At 36.3% G+C, this 21,745-nt stretch overlaps 1 protein-coding gene across 19 annotated transcripts in view; it reads right to left on the reverse strand.

The window, feature by feature from the left end:
* LOC147365801 (uncharacterized) overlaps window positions 1–21,745 on the reverse strand; it is an 856,584-nt gene that overhangs the window by 481,157 nt on the left and 353,682 nt on the right. The gene's annotated exons all lie outside the window — the stretch shown is intronic.

The following is a 21,745-nucleotide window of genomic DNA, read 5'->3' on the forward strand; positions in this document are numbered from 1 at the left end:
GACTATTTCTAGAAATAAGTACTCTTAGCAACTACCTTGTTCTTGCTCCAACTAAATGTATGCACCGAAGCTCCCCAGCCATCATATGCAGCCATGCCTCAGCTTCAACTCAGCCATAAACAAGTCTGGCCATAATCAGCAGGTCTAGCCCTTTACCACTTGAGGTCTAGATTTACCTACTTTCCCCATTCTGATATCTAGTAGATCTGGAACAAACCAACATTCATTTGCATGCTCGCTAAACTGCAGACTTTCTCCCTGACTTCTAGCCTATGTATAAAGTATGTATGACCAGATATTCATCCTGAGTCCTGATTTATATTTGAGTTTCCTCAATTGGAACTGAAGCAGATACCAACCCTTAGGTCATTTGGCTTGACTAGAACCCTGATATGCCATCCAGTTCCTGCCAGTATCCCTCTCCAAGAGCAAGACACACTTCTCCCTGCAGCTGCTAGCTGTAAACAAAAGCCACAAAGCCGCCACCAGCTGCCAATCCTGGCACAGCCTGCTGCTGCTTGTCCCTCACCCACGCAGAGCCCATGTGTATGCATCCGCCCAGCTCAGGTCAAGGATGTCAGAGACCTTCAGCTTTGCAGTTTGTGCTGTAAGCTTTCAGTCTTCAAAAATGAGACCTGGAGCCAGGAGAGGGCCCTTGCTATTGTCCCATTCATCCTCTGATTATGGTACTTCCCAAAGAAGCTGCCATACTGGTATACTCTGGTATACTCTGAGGCCCTTGAGTTATGAATGTGCTCCTCAAAGAAGTAGAAGTTAATAACTGCTAATGTAAAATTAACAAGAGAGAGTTACTTAAGTTTTTCAGTAAGACCTACATGAATAGTGATGGTTTCTGAGAAGCATTCTTTTCATTCCTTAACTTGAAGGATCTATATTATTTAAAAAACAACTTCACAGTTATCTAAAGGCAATATCAAGACTCCAGGGATTATAATAATCTAGCACCTTCCTACTCAAAGTGTGGGTCAAGTTACATGAGAACCTGGTCAAAATACAAACTCTCAGGTCCTGACCTAGACCCACTAAGTCAGAATCTGCATTTTTAACAAGGTCCTCAGGTGATGTGTATACACAGAAAAATTGGTAAACATTGATCTAGCAAATGAGAAGTACTTAGAATGCATCTAAACATACAGTAATGTTATTCAGCTTGCACTGAACATCTGTCTACTAGGCAAGCTTCTATGTATTCTTCAAAATCCTGCTCAAACATTACCCCATCCATGAAGACTTTCCTGTAAGAAATCCAAGAAAGAGTGGTTTATTTCTATCATCTTCTTAGTTGATTTTATTCTATTCTTTATTCAACATCATTCATATCAAGAGACCTTCATAAGTAAATAAAATTAAATCAATCATGTGAGTTCTTTAGTATGTAAAATAATGAGTACATAAGTCATAATAACAGTTTACAGTTTTTGATCTAAACACTATAAATATATTAATTAATCTAACCCCTAAAAGCTGTTTGTGGTAGATGCTATTATTATTTCTATTTTCAGACTCTATTAGCTGTAAACTCATCAATTTAGAATAATAACATTGAGAAAGAATCACAGTTCACAAATTATGCTAGTTTGTATTTCCTTAAATCCAGAATTTAAATGTTGATTAGAAACTGACCATCTACTAAATGCTTTCGCTTCCAAAGTTTCATGTTCCTAATTCAGTATCAGACAAACAGTTGCCTTGAAATCTCATTTTCACTTCCAACAAGGAGATTTTTTTTTTTTTAAACAGAACGTTTAATCTTTAAATCATTAGCAGGAATAAAGTTAGAATCTCCTAGAACACTTCTGCACTGTTGCTTCTCTAACACATGGCATTAAATGCTGCACACAGAACATAGTTAAACGTATGAACTTGACGGAATTTCTTCAAACCTGTCTAGAGGGCTCAGATACACTTGGTTGTTTTGTTAACTCTCTCCTCTTCACAGGTTATAGTTACACAGAGAAAACAAACAAGAAGCAGGTCCAACTCTGAAATAGCTGTCTCAGGTTTCTGCAGAGCATGAGGTCACAGTACTGACATTTGATCAGGTAAGTGCTGACTGACTGTTACATAGCAATGAGCATGGCAGGGCTCCGCCCTAAGGTCCACGCCCAGGGAGGGACTCTTTAGTAGTGCTTCCAAAATATCCTTCCAGATTTTCATACATGGCCATTTTCTTGGGAGATTTTATAGGACTAGAATCTCTTACCCCTTACATTGTCTTCATTACACACTTCATTGCACACTTTAGAGACTTAAAAACAGGAGGAAGCATTAGAAGGTGAGGGCAAGGTGAATATATTCATCAACAGTATATATTCATCAAGAGTCTGAAGATATAACTTATAGTATTTTCCTGTATTATTCCATATTATTCAGTTTATTGAGTTCATTATATTTGCCAAAGATTGTATACTTCCATTCCCTACTCCCCAACTAAATAAAAAATTAAGAGTACCAGAGTATTAAAAAATAAATAAATAAATGTAATACACGACATACATTGATCAGTCTAGTGATCTAATATAATAAATGATTTAATACCAGCGGAAAAAATTCTCTAATTGGGTCAGGAATTACTTTGCATTCAACTGTAAGATAATTCAGAAGCCAAACAAATTAAGAACCCACAGGCACTTATTTAAACGTAGAGAATGTATGTATGTCCTTTATCACTCACCATATTTCTAATAAGATTTCACAAATACCAAAAACATATATAAATAAGTCATAGGCAGCTAACTTTTAGATGCAACTGAAACATACATGATGCAAATGTTTTCAAAATAAACAGAAGCTTGAAAGTTCAGTAAAATATTCTACTGCAACCTAAGTTTATCCACTATTTCTAACTCATCATCTATTATAGAATTACCTGTTTGAAGTATGAATATTTCAGTAAAGTTTATAATTTCTGGGTCTTTTACACATTCCTAATGCATGTCGAAGTATAAAAGTTGGGGAAAAGCAGAGACATTACTTTGCCAACAAAGATCCATCTAGTCAAGGCTATGGTTTTTCCAGTGGTCATGTATGGATGTGAGAATTGGACTGTGAAGAAAACTGAGAGCAGAAGAATTGATTCTTTTGAGCTGTGGTGTTGGAGAAGACTCTTGAGAGTCCCTTGGACTGCAAGGAGATTCAACCAGTCCATCCTAAAGGAGATCAGTCCTGGGTGTTCATTGGAAGGACTGATGCTGAAGCTGAAACTCCAATACTTTGGCTACCTCATGGGAAGAGTTGACTCACTGGAAAAGACCCTGATGCTGGGAAGGATTGGGGGCAAGGGGAGAAGGGGACGACAGAGAATGAGATGGCTGGATGGCATCACCGACTCGATGGACATGAGTTTGAGTAAACTCCGGGAGTGGTGATGAACAGGGAGGCCTGGCGTGCTGCAGTTCATAGGGTCACATAAGTTGGACATGACTGAGCAACTGAACTGAACTGAATATACCTAAAAAACTTTGCTAATTTTTTTAATGTGAAATCTACAGTTTTTAATATCAATGTTTTCTCATCTATTGCTATGATTGAATAAAACTATATTCTTTAAAAAAAAAAGTTGGGGAGATTTGAGATCCTCAAATTTCCTTAATTAGTTTTGCACATCTGCAATCTGCTGTCATGCTGCTATTGACATAAACAGCAATACGTGTTCTGTCAATAAAAATAGCATTGATATTAAGAAACATTTTTAGGATATTGATCCCTAGAAGTCTCACATAATCTAAAGCCACTATTTACTATCCGTTATCACCCATTTCTAGAAAAACACTTTCTGCTCTCAAATTTCAGATCATTAACTAACAGCTGAGACTGCTGCTGCTGTTATGGAGTCAAATGCTTTCAGTATGTGACTCCATAATTGAACTGCGGGGGGAAATTCCACAGAAATTCCACTTCAGTTTTAAAGAACAGGGGGGAATGGAAGGAAAAGATTTTCTCTGAGGAAGCTGTCTTGCTAGAGCTCCGAGAACAGCCTGGCTAAAGTGAATCCACTGTGCTTCCATCTAAACAACCTTTGTTGCTTCCAGCTGCTGCCTAATTGGCCCATGACTGAATAACACCCCTGAATGGGTTGCATTTGTATCACCAAAGTAAATAAGCAATCTTTGCTTTTCATAACACCAGTGGCGGCCTGAAAAAAATGCTCTTGGATATCTGAGTGTTTCATCCCAGCATTTCTGGATGTCTGTGGCCTCTTGTACAATCTCTGTGATTGAATTCCTTGACAAGCAGAATCTTAACAGGCTTCTGGTGGGATGCTATGCACCACAATTAAATAATTTAATAATGACAACAGAGGTAGTGATAGAAGTGGTAATCAACACTTGCAGGAAAGTCCAATGCATGGTGTGCAAAAGCTTTAAAGAAATGAATTACTGATATATATCTATACACTCTATTTCTGGGGATGAATTTGCTCTAAATATTTAATCTTGGAAAATAAAAATTGGTGTCCTTTGGAGCTGAATTTCTTTTCCTCTGAAGTAAAAGAGAAGAAAATAAAATTCTTTTATAATTGATCTAGAGAGCATTATGCCATCCTTTTTTGTTTTCATTATGGATGACTAGGGTAACAACTGCCATCTGCAAAGCTAATGGTGAAGTAGACTTAATTTTCACCAGCTGGCAGATCAGGTTAAATTTGCTTACTGATGATGCAGGACAAGACCTAAATAAGGCAAACAAAGTAAATAAGATTTGAGAGGTTTACCTTCCAGTAACCATTTTCAAGAGATGTGCTAATTTTAGTAAAACTTTCAAAATCTTACTTTAATTGAATAAGGCATATAATTTTATTTAATTGGGAAATTCATGTCTATATACTCTCTACATCATACATATGAAACTATAACACACTTAAAAATTTGTACTGACATAATTATTGCAATATTGGGAATATATATTACAAGAATCTATCACAATATTGAAGTTACATTTTAGGGACTCAAGAATCTCCTTTTTTTCTATAAGTTATGGTAGTCTGATTTTATCTTTAAGAAATATTTACTCCTCTGTGCAAAATTTCTAATCCTAAGTAAATAATTTGGAAGATACAGGTGACTTTTTACAAGTTTTGGGGCTTCCCTGGTGGCTCAGTAGGTAAAGAATCTGCCTGCAATGCAGGAGACTGCCTGCAGAGAAACCAGGGTTGATCCCTAAGTCAGGGAGATCCCCTGGAGAAGGAAATGGAAACCCACTCCAGTAATCTTGCTTGGGAAATCCTATGGTCAATGAGACAGGCGGGCTGTAGTCCATTGGGTAGCAAGAGTCAGACGTGACTTAGTGACTAAACTACAGAAACGTTGGCAATTATTTCCATGGTGTGTACACACAACACCTGGCTACATAATTAGATTGATGACTGAGAGCAGTTTAGTTTGTTGGAAACCGCATTTTGATTTTTAAAAGGCTATGCTGCACTTAAAGTGTTGTCCCAGGAGACTTGGGAGCCGATGAGGTTTAAATGTTGAAGACAGACAACTGAGTCTTGTGAAGAGAAAGGATCCAAATACTAAGGGAAGGCATGCTTATGATTGAGAACCCTGAAAATGCATGGCCTGTTTTAGCTGATCAAGTGGTTCTGAAGTTAAGAAAATTGGAAGTGGTCAAACAGGAGATGGCAAGAGTGAACACTGACATTTTAGGAATCAGTGAACTAAAATGGACTGGAATGGGCGACTTTAACTCAGATTACCATAATACCTACTACTATGGGCAAGAATCCCTTAGAAGAAATGGAGTAGCCATCATAATCAACAAGAGAGTCTGAAATGCAGTACTTGGATGCAATCTGAAAAAAACAGAATGATCTCTGTTCGTTTCCAAGGCAAACCATTCAATATCACAGTAATCCAAGTTTATGCCCTGACCAGTAATGCTGAAGAAGTAGAAGTTGAATGGTTCTTTGAAAAGATACAAACCTTCTAGAACTAACACCCAAAAATATGTCCAGTATTTTAGGCAAGGAAAAAAGAGGCAAGGCACTGTTGACTTCTACTGCTTTCTGCTTCATACAGTTATTCCAAACATTCATCAATAATATTTAAAAAAATTAAAATGAAGAAGTCAGACACATTTCCAAAATGAGAAATAAAAATACTTGTTTGACAGTTCCTAGACTGAGGGTCCTGGGAATAGAGAGGCAAAGTGACAGTCTCATTTTCAAGAATTCCATTTCTGTATAGATTCCAGAAATAATATAAAATCCTTAATCATGCCCTATCACCTCTCAGGGCTTCAGTTTCCTCATCTGTAAAAGTGCAAATTGAATTAAATTATAAGGTTCATTCTACTTCTCTTATCCTATAATTCAAGTGATAGTCCTTTTTACCCAGAGAAATTTTCTTTTACTAGCTTATATTTGAATTTTTTATATACTTTATTGCTTCAACCTCCTTCCTGGCCAGCAGCAACTTTCAGATTTAAATTTTAAATACTTCCAGAACCTTAATTTCAATTCAAAGGGACAACTTCAATTTCGGAGTACCCCAAGTAGGAGAGTTCTGGTATTTTATGAGCAGTAACATTTGAGCTTGAACTGGAGAAGTTTAACCATTCAGTAAGAAATGAATAGCATGCATACTGCAAAAAAATGTAAGACTCATCACTGAAAACAAGAGGTCCATGAACTTAGCTTTGTTACACATACACCCATGTCTTTGGATGCTCTATATGGCACTGAAACACAATGGTTCATGACTAATACAACCAAGGCGAAAGAAATAAGCATTGTCAAAGTCAAAAAAATGCCTGGCCACCATTCACAGTCAGTGGCTCTACAAAATCTAAGAAACACAAATGAACGTGTTCTTATGTAGAGATTTTCCAATCATCAGAGATTTACTTAAACCATCCCTCTCCAACCTTCAAAACTAATTGATAGAAAAGGATGCATAATAAAATCTGTAATGTAATTAACCAGAAGATTTGATTAAAAGCAGAAAAATCTTAATAAACCAAAATATAAGAATTTCGTCACAAAAAATTTTAGTATTTATGAAACAAGTTTGGTTTCTGTCTTAAAAATGAGCATTAAGAAATCAAAGACATTTAACAAATTTTAATAAACATCGAATTTTTAAATGTAGTCAGTTTATAGTTTTTTTAAAAAGTATATAAATCTATACATTTTATTCTATTCTGTTGACAAGGCTACTTAATGACCACTTTCATTATTCAGCTAAAAGTACTCTTTTAGAAAGTTGCTAACTATGGAAGTTTTGAAATGGGACAGGTAGACCTCTAGAGAAGGTATGATTAGAAAGAAATTAATGAAAGGATCTAACTGCTTTGAAAACTGATAATTCAGTTCATAGAGATAAATGATACTGGGGATAAACAAAGAGACTGAAAAATTAACTTGAAATTTCTAACTCATTCTCTGAATTCTACTAAAGGTTCAAGATAATAACATGCAAAATTTTGTAGCTACAATAAACTTACTCTCCAGGATGTGTCCTTTTGTTTTGCTTGCTTTCCACACTTAACACATATTAAGGTGGCTTTGATGACTTAAGATACAGTGATTTGTAAACAAATCTGAAACCCTTGTCATAAGATCATCTTTGAAAAAGTAATAGATATGATATGCTTTCCTCCATGTTTTCTGAAGCTGAAATGGTTTCTGTGATGTCTCTGTTTAGAGCGTACTAAAAGTAATACTCACCATTATTGTTTAAAACTTCACTAGGAGAGACAATATTATGGGAGAATGAACCATAAATTCATATTTGGGAAAGATAATTTTAATGTTTTTTGAAGTATAATTTATTACACTGTTTTTCCAGCTCCAGTAGAATTTCAAGGGAAAAGGTAAAACACTTTCATATAATGAAGAAGAAAAACAAGAAGAACAAATGATGCTTGAGAATTTTAGCTTCAGTAATAACCAGAGAAGAATGAATGTGTCTTGAAAAACAAAACATAAGTCTTCATGAAGTAGAGTCCAAAGTGTGACTGAATTAGACTAAAATATTATTTGATTAGACATACATATGTACACACAAAATATCTCCTGCAAATATTACAATTTGTGATATATTCTTGTTAATTGGGTTTGCTTAATCAGAATATAAAATTTTATAAAAGCTACAGCTCAACAGAACAAAATCACCACACTCCTAATGTTGCAAACATAATTAACTTTGAATTATGTGAATTAACAGTGCCTAACAAATTATCATTCGGCTCTGAAATTAAATTCTTTCATACCATTAGAGTTGTTTGTTAAGCTCAAGTAGGCAAAATTTGTATTTAATAAAGTAATAATGTTGCTTTGCTAAGAATGCCTTTGAGAAACATAGATTTATTCAAAATAAATCAAGAAATTTATATTATTAGTTAATTTGTGAATACCATAACATCTATATAATAAAATTAAGGGAAGTCTGATGCTCTTACAGGATACTGTATGTTTATTACAGGAAGCCCTTTTCTAATTATCTTTTTAATTAGGTATTTTATATGGTTATTTGTGGTTGCGTACATGTAATACAAATACATTTAGTATCATCAGTCAGTGTTTCCTTTCACTCTGACACCTCTCCTTTCACAGTTTCATGAGAACCAGTATATACTATAAATTTGTATGTTTGGATATTCCATAAAGATCTCAAATTCAACTTGCAAAAATTGTCCTGGGAAGATCCTGATCCTCCGTCACTCAACCATTTGCCCATCTCATGAAAAGTTAAAGTGTCAGTTGCTTAGTTGTGTCCAATCCTTTGCGATCCCATGGACTGTAGCCTGCCAAGATCTTATGTCCATGAGATCTCCAAGGCAAGAATACTGGAGTAGGCCGCCATTCCCTTCTCCAGGGGATCTTCCTGACCCATGAATTGAACCTGAGTCTCTTGCATTGCAGATGGATTGTTAACCATCTGAGCCACTTACCCATCCCATAAAACAGGAAACTATTATTTTTTTCCATGATATCAAATACTTTCCAAATTCTGCTGATTAGATCTCAAAAATTCTAAAGATTTTGTATATTCTCTCTTCTACTGGTCTTGTCTTAGCCACCAACACTTGTCTCCTGATTTAATAAAACAGTCCCTCTCCCAATCCCTCTTGGCTTCTGTTTCTCCATCATTGCCTCCAATGCAATTCATTCTTTATATTGTAGAAGGAGTAGTCTTCCTAAAATGCATCTCATTTTCCGGCTTACAAAACTTAATAACACCCTTTTCTTCCCAATATATGCTACCCAACATTGAACTGATGGTATCACACGATAATTACCTAGTTACTTCACCAAAGTCCTCCTAAGGATGGTCTCTGGATTTTGTCCATCATTTTACTCTTATTTACCTAACACCATCTGACAATGATAGTAGCTCAGTAAATATTTATCTGGAGAATCAATAAATTAATATAAACTCTATATGAGAGGAATATTTGCAAATACAGAAAATAATGCATTTATAACATTAAGAATATGTTAGGGACATGCAAAAATATAGTATTTTAAAAATTGTTTTATGCGTGTATGGCATTGTTATGCATGGTGGTAGAGAGGTGAGATGATCCCATGTCCATAATCTTATTTGACTTTCAAAATCAAACTGTGAATTAAAATACTCAAGAGCAATAAAAGAAGATAAAAGTAAACATTTTAGAGGATGGACCATAGATCTCCAATTTTGCAGTGCCTGCTTATAGACATACCATTGTTATGATTACTGATTTTTCTTCCAGCAATGTACTATTTTTACTTTATATTAAATATTTCAATGCACAGAGTATTTATAGATCATTAATATTTATGTTATTTTCCTAATGAGTACATATTTGTATATTGCATAGCTGCATAAAAAAGTTGATTATAGGTAAGATTGTGAGCTCTGGCGAATGGCACTAAATGCCTCAGTTGCCACTTCTATTAAATAAGTAATAGTACCTACTTCATAAGTTTGTGTGAGGCTTAAATGAGTTTATTTATAGAGTAATAAGAACAGAGCCTGGCACATAAGCACACACAGTAATTATTAGCTCATAATAATTATGCTTACATGATGTTCTTAATTTAGATCCTATAATTTTATCTGGAAGCTAATATCTATATGGAAGTCATTCTTAAAAATTTATATTAAGCCTACTATGAGGCAATTGATTATAGTATTTCTTTTCACTTAAATTATGCATGTCCCATGTTTTCTAATTATGTAATAACTCTCCTAGGTTTTTAATCTTCCTTTTTTCAAATATTATTTTTTCACTAATTTGTAGAAAAGGTAGGAATTATAATGCCCAAACAAATTTCTTCTATAATTAATTTGCATTCAGCAAATTCTGTACTCAAATTTCTTGAGTACTTCTTAAACATTTTCCCTCTTACAGAAAATGTATATAACATTGTCATTACTTAACTTCTAAGAGCAAATGATGGTTATTAAAACCAAAAATTTTACATCCTGTTAGTTTTGTACAGATCACTGCCTCTAGGTGTTGCAGAATTAAAATCAAAACTACTAAATAATTTAGAGGTGAATTAGCAATTAACTGAAAATGACTTATGGCAAACTGTGGTTCATATGTGGCAAGTGGGCTGACAGAATTGTTACAATCTGCCAGATCAGAAATCTCTCTCATTCTCTAAGAAATTAAAAACCAATAATGGACATAGAAATTCATTTATATAATGAAGAATAGTTAATATAACTTAATCTCTCTTTTGCAAAATTAATCACGTCTAAAAAGTTTTATAAGGTACTAGCATATAATTGCTACTATGTACTTATCAGTTAGGGAAAAAAATCCTGTGCATAGAAACAAAAGAGAGAGATAATTAAAAATCGAGGCAAAAATTTATAATTTCATCTCATTTTCTATTCAGCTGTACTATAACACCCCAAATCATTTAATTATTTTAAAGAAAATTAAAAATAGTAAGTTTTATATAGGGATATTATAGTATTTGATTTTGTTAATGCCTTATACTGGAGAGGAAAAAATAATAAATACTATGACAAATATTATCTTTTGTCTCCAGACACCAACATACAAGTGATTGAAAAATTCATAATCACAGAATTGGAAAAGATCTTATAGATGACCCTCAGATTTTAAAGCTGAAAGAAGTTAAGATGCAAAAGGGATTAAATGTCATGCCTAAAGCAACACACATGTGCACTATTCCTGGAAAAAGAACTTCTGTCTTTATGCACTTTCCATGTCTCAATCCAAAATAAATTATTGTGGATCATGGGCTTCAACTAACTAATCTGTTTTTAAGATAAAAACATTTTAAGATAAAATGTTTCTGTTGCACAGGATCACCCACACCTTAGACACAACACATGTAGTATGACTCTATTCCCAATAAATAGAAGCAAAGGGCTACAGGGTTGCAAGAATACATCAAATTTCTCATATGTCCACTTTTCCCAGACAAGGTCCTATCAAAACGTCACAAGAATAGATTACGCTTAACTTGACCTCCATAAAAGAAAGACCTCAATATCCTGTTCTACCATTTTAACATGTAAGAATTCAGATATAGGTCTCAGTTATCTTCCTTCTCATCTAGATATCTAGGGGTTTCCTTGGTATTATTTGTCCTCACTGGGAAAATCAACCATCCTCAGTCCAAGAGTGCTTTCTCTCCTTACAAGTTTATTCAACAGTTTGCTAAATCACAACATTCCTGAGAGCCAGATTAGCTCTTATTTAATGCTACCTTTCATAATGTATCCAGCACTTCATAAGTACCCGATACATTTTAGAGTAAACTATTGATTCAATCAGTCATTGGTTTTGAGGACTATTTTATTCATTCTGAAAATGTTCTTTAATTTTTTTTTACCTTTCTTTGTTCTTCTTTTTTTAGGGAAAGTTTATTTACCCTTTTAATTCCCACTGCCCAACTTTCCTAGTAAAATAGTCCAGAACTGTTCACTGTGCTCTAATAAGAACACAAACATTCAGTATTTAATGGAAAGATTACTTCATAATTCCAGATTGTAATAAAGTTTCTGGAGTTCTTAATATTAGGTTTCCTTTAAAAATAATAGGCTTTACTGCTGACTCAGGATCAGCTAATATCCATTTTCACAACCCCCACCCCTCGGGTCTATTTCTCTTATATTAGCACTTAGGCAGTCATCCATTATAATAGAATCCCAAGACAGAAAGACAATTATCTTTCTAAATGAGCTTGTTCCTAATTAGTGAAAAAATAAAATACCTAGCCCAGAAATGTTTATTTCCCTTGCATCTTAACATATGTCAATAGTATTGTTTTAGTTTTCAATCAAGATTATGCATATGATTTGTTTTTCTACTTTGGCACCAGGATCTATAGGCAGTAAAGATGGGTTAAAGAGCTAAAAGCAAGAAAGGGTCTAGAGAAGTGTGCCACTGTAAATCAGTGTCGCACTGAAGGGCAATGGTAAGCCAGCCAGTCCGAAGGAGGACACACATAAGCATTCGGGTAAAAGCAAGGCAGGAAAGAAAGCCAGGTGGACAGATCAGAGACTGATAAACACAGTATAGAGAGGTCAGATAGGTAGCTCGAACTAGAAACTAAGCTAAAAGCTATTAACAGAGATTTTCTACTTTGGGGAAAGCAGGACAAGAGCAAAAAGAATTAACTGATGCAGGACTTTCTGTTGGTTCAAATATTGGCTCACCTGTTGCTCTGGCTGCCTTAAAACTAGCTGTATTTCTCTCTTGTTCTGACTGAGACTGGCCCAGGGTCTACAAAAATGGCCACTGAATAAGCCAGCTGGGGAAAAGAGTGTGGATCGAGGATATATCCACTGATTGCAGAGAATTTGTATAAAATCGATTGCTCCCAGTCTGGAAAAGTCAAACTCAGTTCACATTGAATCTTGAACATTACAGTAATTCAATCAATCCCAGTAATATTACTTCACTTATTGATAGAAATCACCCACTAACATTTAGGAGCTTAATATTAACCTTTAGATCACATGTTGTTTTTGAAAGGATTTTTCCATATTGTCTTCTCCTGCAAGAGACTCATTTTGGTTTGAAGTCAAAGGAGGAAAAAAAGGAAGAGAGCTAATCAAACTACAGGAAGAATGCTGGAGAACTCCCCCAGTTCTCAGCATATCTGGCTTTCCTGTCCACATTGCTTCTTCTATCATAATCTTATAGGAAATTTGACATAGTTTTTTCAATAAATTGTTACATGTTTCTTGAGTAGCTACTATTAGACCAGTGGTCCATTTAATAAGACAGTAATATAGAGATGGGCAATAGGAGGTGAAGGATTCAGGGAATGCCCCTGTCTAGTTCCTCTGGTTTCTGCCAAATCACCTTGAGATTTCTCATTCTCCTCTGGCTTGAAACTTTGCTTCTCCTAAACTAAATCAAATTTATTACTCACTCATGTATGGATGTGAGAGTTGGACTATAAAGAAAGCTGAGTGCCAAAGAATTGATGCTTTTGAACTGTGGTGTTGGAGAAGACTCTTGAGAGTCCCTTGGACTGCAAGGAGATCCAACCAGTCCATCCTAAAGGAGATCAATACTGAATATTCATTGGAAGGACTGATGCTGAAGCAGAAACTCCAATACTTTGGCCACCTGATGCGAAGAGTTGACTCATTGGAAAAGACCCTGATGCTGGGAAAGATTGACGGCAGGAGGAGAAGGGGATGACAGAGGATGAGATGGTTGGATGGTATCACCGACTCAATGGACATGAGTTTGGGTAGGCTCCAGGAGTTGGTGTTGGACAGGGAGGTCTGGCATGCTGCGGTTCATAGGGTCGCAAAGAGTCGGACACGGCTGAGTGAACGAACTGAACTGAACTATGTATTTATTGAACTTATATATTTCTGAGACTGTTTAGGATGTGCCAGTAGGTAGAAGAGCAAAGTCAGAAAAGATATATCCCTTGTCTTAGATATCCCATGATTTACAAAGGATACATACAAACAGCTTGAGTATTATTTCTTCTTGCTATAAAAGTATTTGCAAATGCATGCCTCACCTCTCTTATGAGAAATCAGGGGAATTTTTGATTCTGGAATTAGAAAAATATCAATTATTCCTATTGAAGGAGAGAATTGAGGTTATGAAGTTGAAAAATAGAAAAATAGCAGGAAAGAGGGTGTGTGTGTATACTTGCATGTGTGTGTATTTTTCTTCTTCTTTTCTTAAGGAAAGAGAAAAACTATAAAGGAAAAAGATGGGGTCATTTGACTGCATTTCTTAAGCACCTATGTGAAGAAGAATTGAGTAAGCCATGCAGATAGTTGCTAATTTGATGATCACAAATCAAAGTGGATTTTAAAAACATGTTTGACAGAAATATGGAATAAAGGACCAAAAGACAATAATAATATTTTAAATAGTGGTGTTTACTTATCACCTTATATATTCCGGATAGTCTTCTAGATATTATCAGTATAAGTTAGTATCAGATCAGATTAGTCACTCAGTCATGTCCGACTCTTTGCAACCCCATGAATCGCAGCACGCCAGGCCTCCCTGTCCATCACCAACTCCCAGAGTTCACCCAGACTCACGTCCATTGAGTCAGTGATGCCATCCAGCCATCTCATCCTCTGTCGTCCCCTTCTCCTCCTGCCCCCAATCCCTCCCAGCATCAGGGTCTTTTCCAGTGAGTCAGCTCTTCGCATGAGGTGGCCAAAGTATTGGAGTTTCAGCTTCAGCATCAGTCCTTCCAATGAACACCCAGGACTGATCTCCTTTAGAATGGACTGGCTGGATCTCCTTGCAGTCCAAGGGACTCTCAAGAGTCTTCTCCAACACCACAGTTCAAAAGCATCAATTCTTTGGCACTCAGCTTTCTTTATAGTCCAACTCTCACATCCATACATGACCACTGGAAAAACCATAGCCTTGACTAGATGGACCTTTGTTGGCAAAGTAATGTCTCTGCTTTTGAATATGCTATCTAGGTTGGTCATAACTTTCCTTCCAAGGAGTAAGCGTCTTTACTACCACTCATAACCCAGTGCATTAAGGCAGACTTCCCCAAAATGGTTACCAAAGGACTTTCAGAGATATCTTGCATCACAGACAAATCAAATTAACTAGTTTTCAAACATATTAATGCCATACTAAGCTAAAACAAAGACTTGTATAGTCAAAGCTATGGTTTTTCCAGTAGTCAGGTATGGATGTGAGAGTTGGACCATAAAGATGGCTGAATGCTGTATTGTTGCTTTTGAGCTGTTGTGTCAGAGAAGGCTCTTGAGAGTCCCTTGGACTGCAAAGAAATAAAACCAGTCAACCCTAAAGGAAATCAATCTTGAACATTCATTAGAAGGACTGATGCTGAAGCTGAAGCTCCAATAGTTTGGCCACCTGATGCAAGGAGCTGATTTATTAGAAAAGACCGTGATGCTGGGAAAGACTGAAGGCAGGAGGAGAAGGGGATGGCAGGACAAGATGGCTGGATGTCATCACTGACTCAATACACATGAGTTTGAGCAAGCTCAGGGAGATGGTGAATGACAGGGAAGTGTGGCATGCTGCAGTCCATGGGGTCACAAAGAGTGGGACACAATTGAGCGACTGAACAACAACAAGCTAAAACAAAAAGTCAAAGGAGTTAATACACGCAACACATTGCCAAGTCTTATGGTCTCTAACACAATAAAACAGAAACTCCAGGAAGGAGAATACAGTATATAGCAATCCTCATATAGTTTTTGGATCATGGGACTCATTTTTCAAGGAGCATATTGGAGGTTGGTATTAGTACCCTGAGAAATACACTTTGGAAAATATTGTAATTGGATATTAAGTATTGGGAAGAAAAAATTTGAAAGAGAAAACAAGACTGTTAATGTTCATTTACCTGCACCAAAATAAAATAAAATGACAAGTCCAAACTTAGGAGAGCTTAGGGGAAGAGTTTCTACTTTGCACTGAAATAGACACTGAAAGTGAAAGTCGCTCAGTGGTGTCCAACTCTTTGTGACTTGATGGACTATACAGTCCATGGAATTCTCCAGGCCAGAATACTGGAGTGGGTAGCCTTTCCCTTCTCCAGGGGATCTTCGCAATTCAGAGACTGAACCCGCATCTCCTGCACTGCAGGCGGATTCTTTATTAGCTGAGCAACAAGGGAAGCCCAAGAATACTGGAGTGGGGAGTCTATCCCTTCTCCAGCAGATCTTCCCAACCCAAGAACTGAACTGGGGTCCCTACATTGCAGGCATTACTAACATGTTAAACTGTCATTGCTATTATATTGGTGTTCTGTCTTTATTGCACTATTTTGGTGAACTACACGGATTGCATCATATTATGGAAGTTTGATCATTTTCTACTCTTAAGTCTCGGCTTCCTCAAACACAAATTCTCCTACCATGGGAAACTTTAGAAACTTAATCCCTAAATAAGGGGAAAAATCAATAAAAGACTCATGAACAAAGGATACTGGCATACTGAGGAGAAAGATTTGATCCTTCCGGGGGTGGAGAATTTTTTAAATAAAAAGGTGATAAAGGAGCTGTGCTTTAACTCCCATTGAAGTTGCTATGGTTTACTTAGAGACTTGACGCAAGGAAATATTTGAAAGGACAACAAAGCGAAATGATTATGGAATGGGCCTCATTAGGCTGTTTGCTAGAAAGTTTTCTGGTTAATATTTTGATCCATCTCATGATACATCATAAGTCATTATGGTATAGAACATTTAGTTATACTTGTGGCCTCACTTTCTCTCTGCTTTGGAAAGATTGTCTGTGCAAACTTCATTGTATAGCCTATTTAAATTATCCCTGGCCTAGTTCAAAATTTTATCTGAAGTATAAAATCTTTGTGACCCCATATTCTGTAGCCTCTGTCCATGGAATTCTCCAGGCAAGAATACTAAAGTGGGTAGCCATTCCGTTCTCCAGATCTTTCAACCCAGGGATTGAACCTGAGTCTTTCATATTGCAGGAAGATTCTTTACTGTCTGAGCCACCAGGGAAGCCTGAAATATTAATAGCATTCTATTAAGTTCACGGACAAATGGGGAAATCATTCTAGCATCTAGCTACATCCTTAAGACTGACATCAGATCACAAGACTCCTGAGTCCCAGCACTATTCCTCATGGAATAAAAGTAGCTTGTAGTAAATTCCAGATAGATGGCTCCAACTGTGTCACAGCTTATCTGTGTGAGTTTCCACCCAGTCAGTCCTGGAAAAATTGAAGTGCTGTGTTTCAGACAGCTAGAAAAATGGCTAGATACATTACTATCAGCCTCAGATGAAATCTCCAGTGGTTTGAAGGACAGAACAAAGTTGAAGGATTGACACTACCTGACTTCAAGGCTTACTCTGAAGCTACAGTAATCAAGACAGTGTGGTATTAGAGAAAGGAGACACAAACAGCTAAGTGGAAGAGAATACACAGCCCAGAAATACGACTCACATAAGTAAAGTCAAATGATCTTTGACAAGGAAGCAAAGGCAGTAAGTGTAATGGAGGAAAGATAATCCTTTTAACAAATGATCAGCTGGTACTAGAACTACCAGACACCTATATTCAAAAAAATAAAAAAGGAAAAAAAATGAATCTAGACATATACCTTTACACCCTTCACAAAAATTCTAAATGGATTGTAGACCTAACTGTTTAAAACTCCTGGAGGATAACACAGGAGAAAACATAGATGGCCTTAGTATGTCAATAACATTTTTTAGATATAACATCGAAGACATGGTCCATGAAAGGGTTGATATTCTGCCTTCACTAAAATTTTAAAATTTCTCCTTTTGTTAAAGACAATGTCAAGAGAATGACAAGTCATAGACTAGAAGTAAATATTTATGAAAGACACATCTGATAAATGACTATTATTCAAAATACACAAAGAACTCTTAAACTCAACAAAGAAAACAATCCAATTAAAAAATAGGCCAAAGACTTTAATAGACACCTCTCCAAGACGATATACTGACGGCAAATAAACATATGAAAAGATGCTACACATCGTATGTCATCAGGGAAATGATAATTAAAACAACCTTGAGATACTGCAACGTACCGATTTGAATGGTCAAAATCCAGAACACTGACAACCTTCTATGCTGATGAGGATGAAGACTGACAGGAGCTCTTCTATATCACCGGTTCAGTTCAGTTCAGTCACTCAGTCAGATCTGACTCTTTGCAACCCCATGAACCCCTGTCCATCACCAACTCCTGGAGTCCACCCAAACCCATGTCCATTGAGTCAGTGATGCCATTCAGCCATCTCATCCTGTCATCCCCTTCTCCTCCTGCCTTCAATCTTTACCAGCATCAGGGTCTTTGCCAATGAGTCAGTTCTTCATATCAGGTGGCCAAAGTATTGGAGTTTCAGCTTCAACATCAGTCCTTCCAATGAACACCCAGGACTGATCTCCTTTAGGATGGACTGGTTGGATCTCCTTGCAGTCCAAGTGACTCTCAAGAGTCATCTCCAATACCACATTTCAAAAGTATCAATTATTCGGCACTCAGCTTTCTTTATAGTCCAACTCTCACATCCATACATGACCACTGGAAAAACTGGTTTTTCCTTGACTAGACGGACCTTTGTTGACAAAGTAATGTCTCTGCTTTTTAATATGCTGCCTAGGTTGGTCATAACTTTCCTTCCAAGGAGTAAGGGTCTTTTAATTTCATGGCTTCAATCACCATCTGCAGTGATTTTGGAGCCCCCCAAAATAAAAGTCAGCCCCTGTTTCCACTGTTTCCCCATCTATTTGCCATGAAGTGATGGGACCAGATGCCATGATCTTAGTTCCCATATCACTGGTGGGAATGCACAATGATACAGTCACGTTGGAATACAGTTCAGCAATTTCTTTCAAAACTAAATATACTTTTTGTTTTAATTTTATTTTTTAACTTTACAATATTGTATTGGTTTTGCCATATATCAAAATGAATCCGCCACAGGTATACATGTGTTCCCCATCCTGAACCTTCCTCCCTCCTCCCTCCCCATACCATCCCTCTGAGTCGTCCCAGTGCACCAGCACCAAGCATTCAGTATCGTGCATCGAACCTGGACTGGCGACTCATTTCATATATGATATTATACATGTTTCAATGCCATTCTCCCAAATTATCCCACCCTCTCCCTCTCCCACAGAGTCCAAAAGACTGTTCTATATATCTGTGTCTCTTTTGCTGTCTCTCATATAGGGTTATCGTTATCATCTTCCTAAATTCCATATATATGCATTAGTATACTGTATTGGTGTTTTTCTTTCTGGCTTACTTCACTCTGTATAATAGGTTTCAGTTTCATCCACCTCATTAGAACTGATTCAAATGTATTCTTTTTAATGGCTGAGTAATACTCCGTTGTGTATATGTACCACAGCTTTCTTATCCATTCATCTGCTGATGGACATCACGTGTACCCCAGTGTTCATCGCAGCACTGTTTATAATAGCCAGGACATGTAAACATACTCTCAACATATGATACAGCAATCACATTCCTTGATATTCACCCAGAGTTGAAAACTCATGTGTACACAAAAACCAGCACAGAGATGTTTATAGTACCTTTATTCATAATTCCCCAAACTTGGAAGCATCCAAGATGTTTTTCACTAAGTGAATGGATAAAAAAACTGTGATACATCAAGACAATGGAATATCATGAATCTTATTTACCATTGAAAAGAAATGAGCTATCAAGTCATGAAAAGACATGGAGGAAGCTTAAATACATATTACTAAGTAAAAGATACCAATCAGAAAAGGCCACAAACTGTAGTATTCCAACTATACGACATTCTGGACAAAGCAAAGCTATGTACATGGTAAAAATAACAGTGGTTGTCAAGGACTGGAGACAGGAAAGAATGAATAGGTGAAACAGAATTTTTAGGGCTGTGAAAATAGTCTGTGTGATATTATAAAGGATGGATACTTGTTATTTTATGTTTGAGACAAACAGTCCCACAAGAGCAAATTATAATGTAAACTGTGGACTTTGGGTAATTACAATGTGTCAGCATAAGTTCATCAACTGAAACAAATGTTCCATTCTGGTAGGAGATGCCGGTAATTTGGAAGGCTATACATATAGGATGCCAAAGAGTGTGTGGGAAGTCTCTGTGCCTTCCTATTTTGCTGTGAATCTGAAACTACTGTAAGAAAATAAGATCTAAAAGCAAAAATAAAATAGTAAGATGATGTTTTGAATAAAACAAGTCACTTGCTTAAGCTCACTGACCACAGATAAAATGTTACATATAGTATAGGATGAAGTATCCTGATTCTAATAAGTGTCCTGATTCCTACAAATTAAGCAGCCCTTCCCACTCCAGTACTCTTGCCTGGAAAATCCTATGGGTGGAGGAGCCTGGTAGGCTGCAGTCCATGGGGTCGTGAAGAGTCAGATACGACTGAGTGACTTCACTTTCACTTTCAAGAAGAATTATATTAAAAAAAAGAAAAACAAACAAACAAAAAAAAACAGTCTTTACTTAATTCAGAAATCACACTCATGTTTGATCTCACCCCTCACTATGGACATGATACCATATATACCATGAATTACAGTGTCCTCTGAATTTTGAAGATTACTTCATGATAAGTCTATTCCTCAGATACTAATGGCTTGAGACACTAAAACTAAGTTGATAATGCTTATCCACTGAACATTAAACCAAGACGAAAAGACGAACCTAAAGCAAAAACTGCAACCATTATCACTGCACTTATCTGAACCCTAACTGAGTTATCTAGTGGTTGATGAACCCTTAGAGTGGAAGACTCATTTGCCATATGATAAAGAGTTGCAGAAGTTTTCAGAAACAAAAAGAACTTTGTCTACATGCATACATAGGCTGTGAGTATCATGTTCCCTTACATCTATATATCACTGTAAGGGTATAAGGAAAGTTCCGAAAATCCCAGTAGCCATCAATTCTCAATCTGTGTTTAATTACCTGAAAAATCTAGACAAGTTTGAATCATCCAAGCCAGTGTGTTTCCATAACCAACTGTTTCTAATGAACATACAAGATCAGAAGCCGTTCTGTTTTCTTAACCCTCAGCAGTTTAAAATAGCTACAGAGAGAAAAGCAATACTAGGGAGAGCACAAAATATACCTTGTGGAGGGTTCCAAAGCAGCACATTCATTAAATACTTCTTATGATTCTTTAAATATTTTACTCATGAACACCATATAAAATTATGGTCTTTCTAACGCTGAAATTGGGACTGCCTGCTTATTCTACGTCCAATTCCATCCCCTCTCCATGATTTTTACCCTTGATTCTTCCCCGAAGTATACCAAAATCTTATTTTCTGTAAGTTCAAATTGGTTTCACCACTTCTAGGATAACCATTCTTACAGTTGTTTATAGTTTTTAAATGATCCTTTATGATATCTAAATAATCACATCACTGCTACCACATTAAAAAATCATCTGATGATGATGATATAATTGAACAACAGTTGGGAAATCATTAACTGTAAACAGATGCTGATGAGCTCTTCAAAAATCTAGATGACATAGATTATTTGTAATCCATAACTCTATGGAGAGTAAAAACACAGCATAAGAAAATTTTCTAACTAACCCTAAAGGGAAATTATATGATAAAACCTCACAAATACTGAATAAAAGAAGGAAGTTTACTTCAATTATTGAATACCTTACACAGATGCAGTATTAGTATATTCAAATAGACAAAAACAAATGAATAAGACATGCTTGATTTAAGAACCTACCTTTCTCATCTAAGGTATTATCAGCATAAAAGGCTATTT

This window comes from Bos grunniens, chromosome 9 (assembly GCF_055505025.1).
Source record: "Bos grunniens cultivar Pamir isolate PY7600 chromosome 9, Bosgru_T2T1.0, whole genome shotgun sequence".
NCBI classification, from domain to species: domain Eukaryota; kingdom Metazoa; phylum Chordata; class Mammalia; order Artiodactyla; family Bovidae; genus Bos; species Bos grunniens.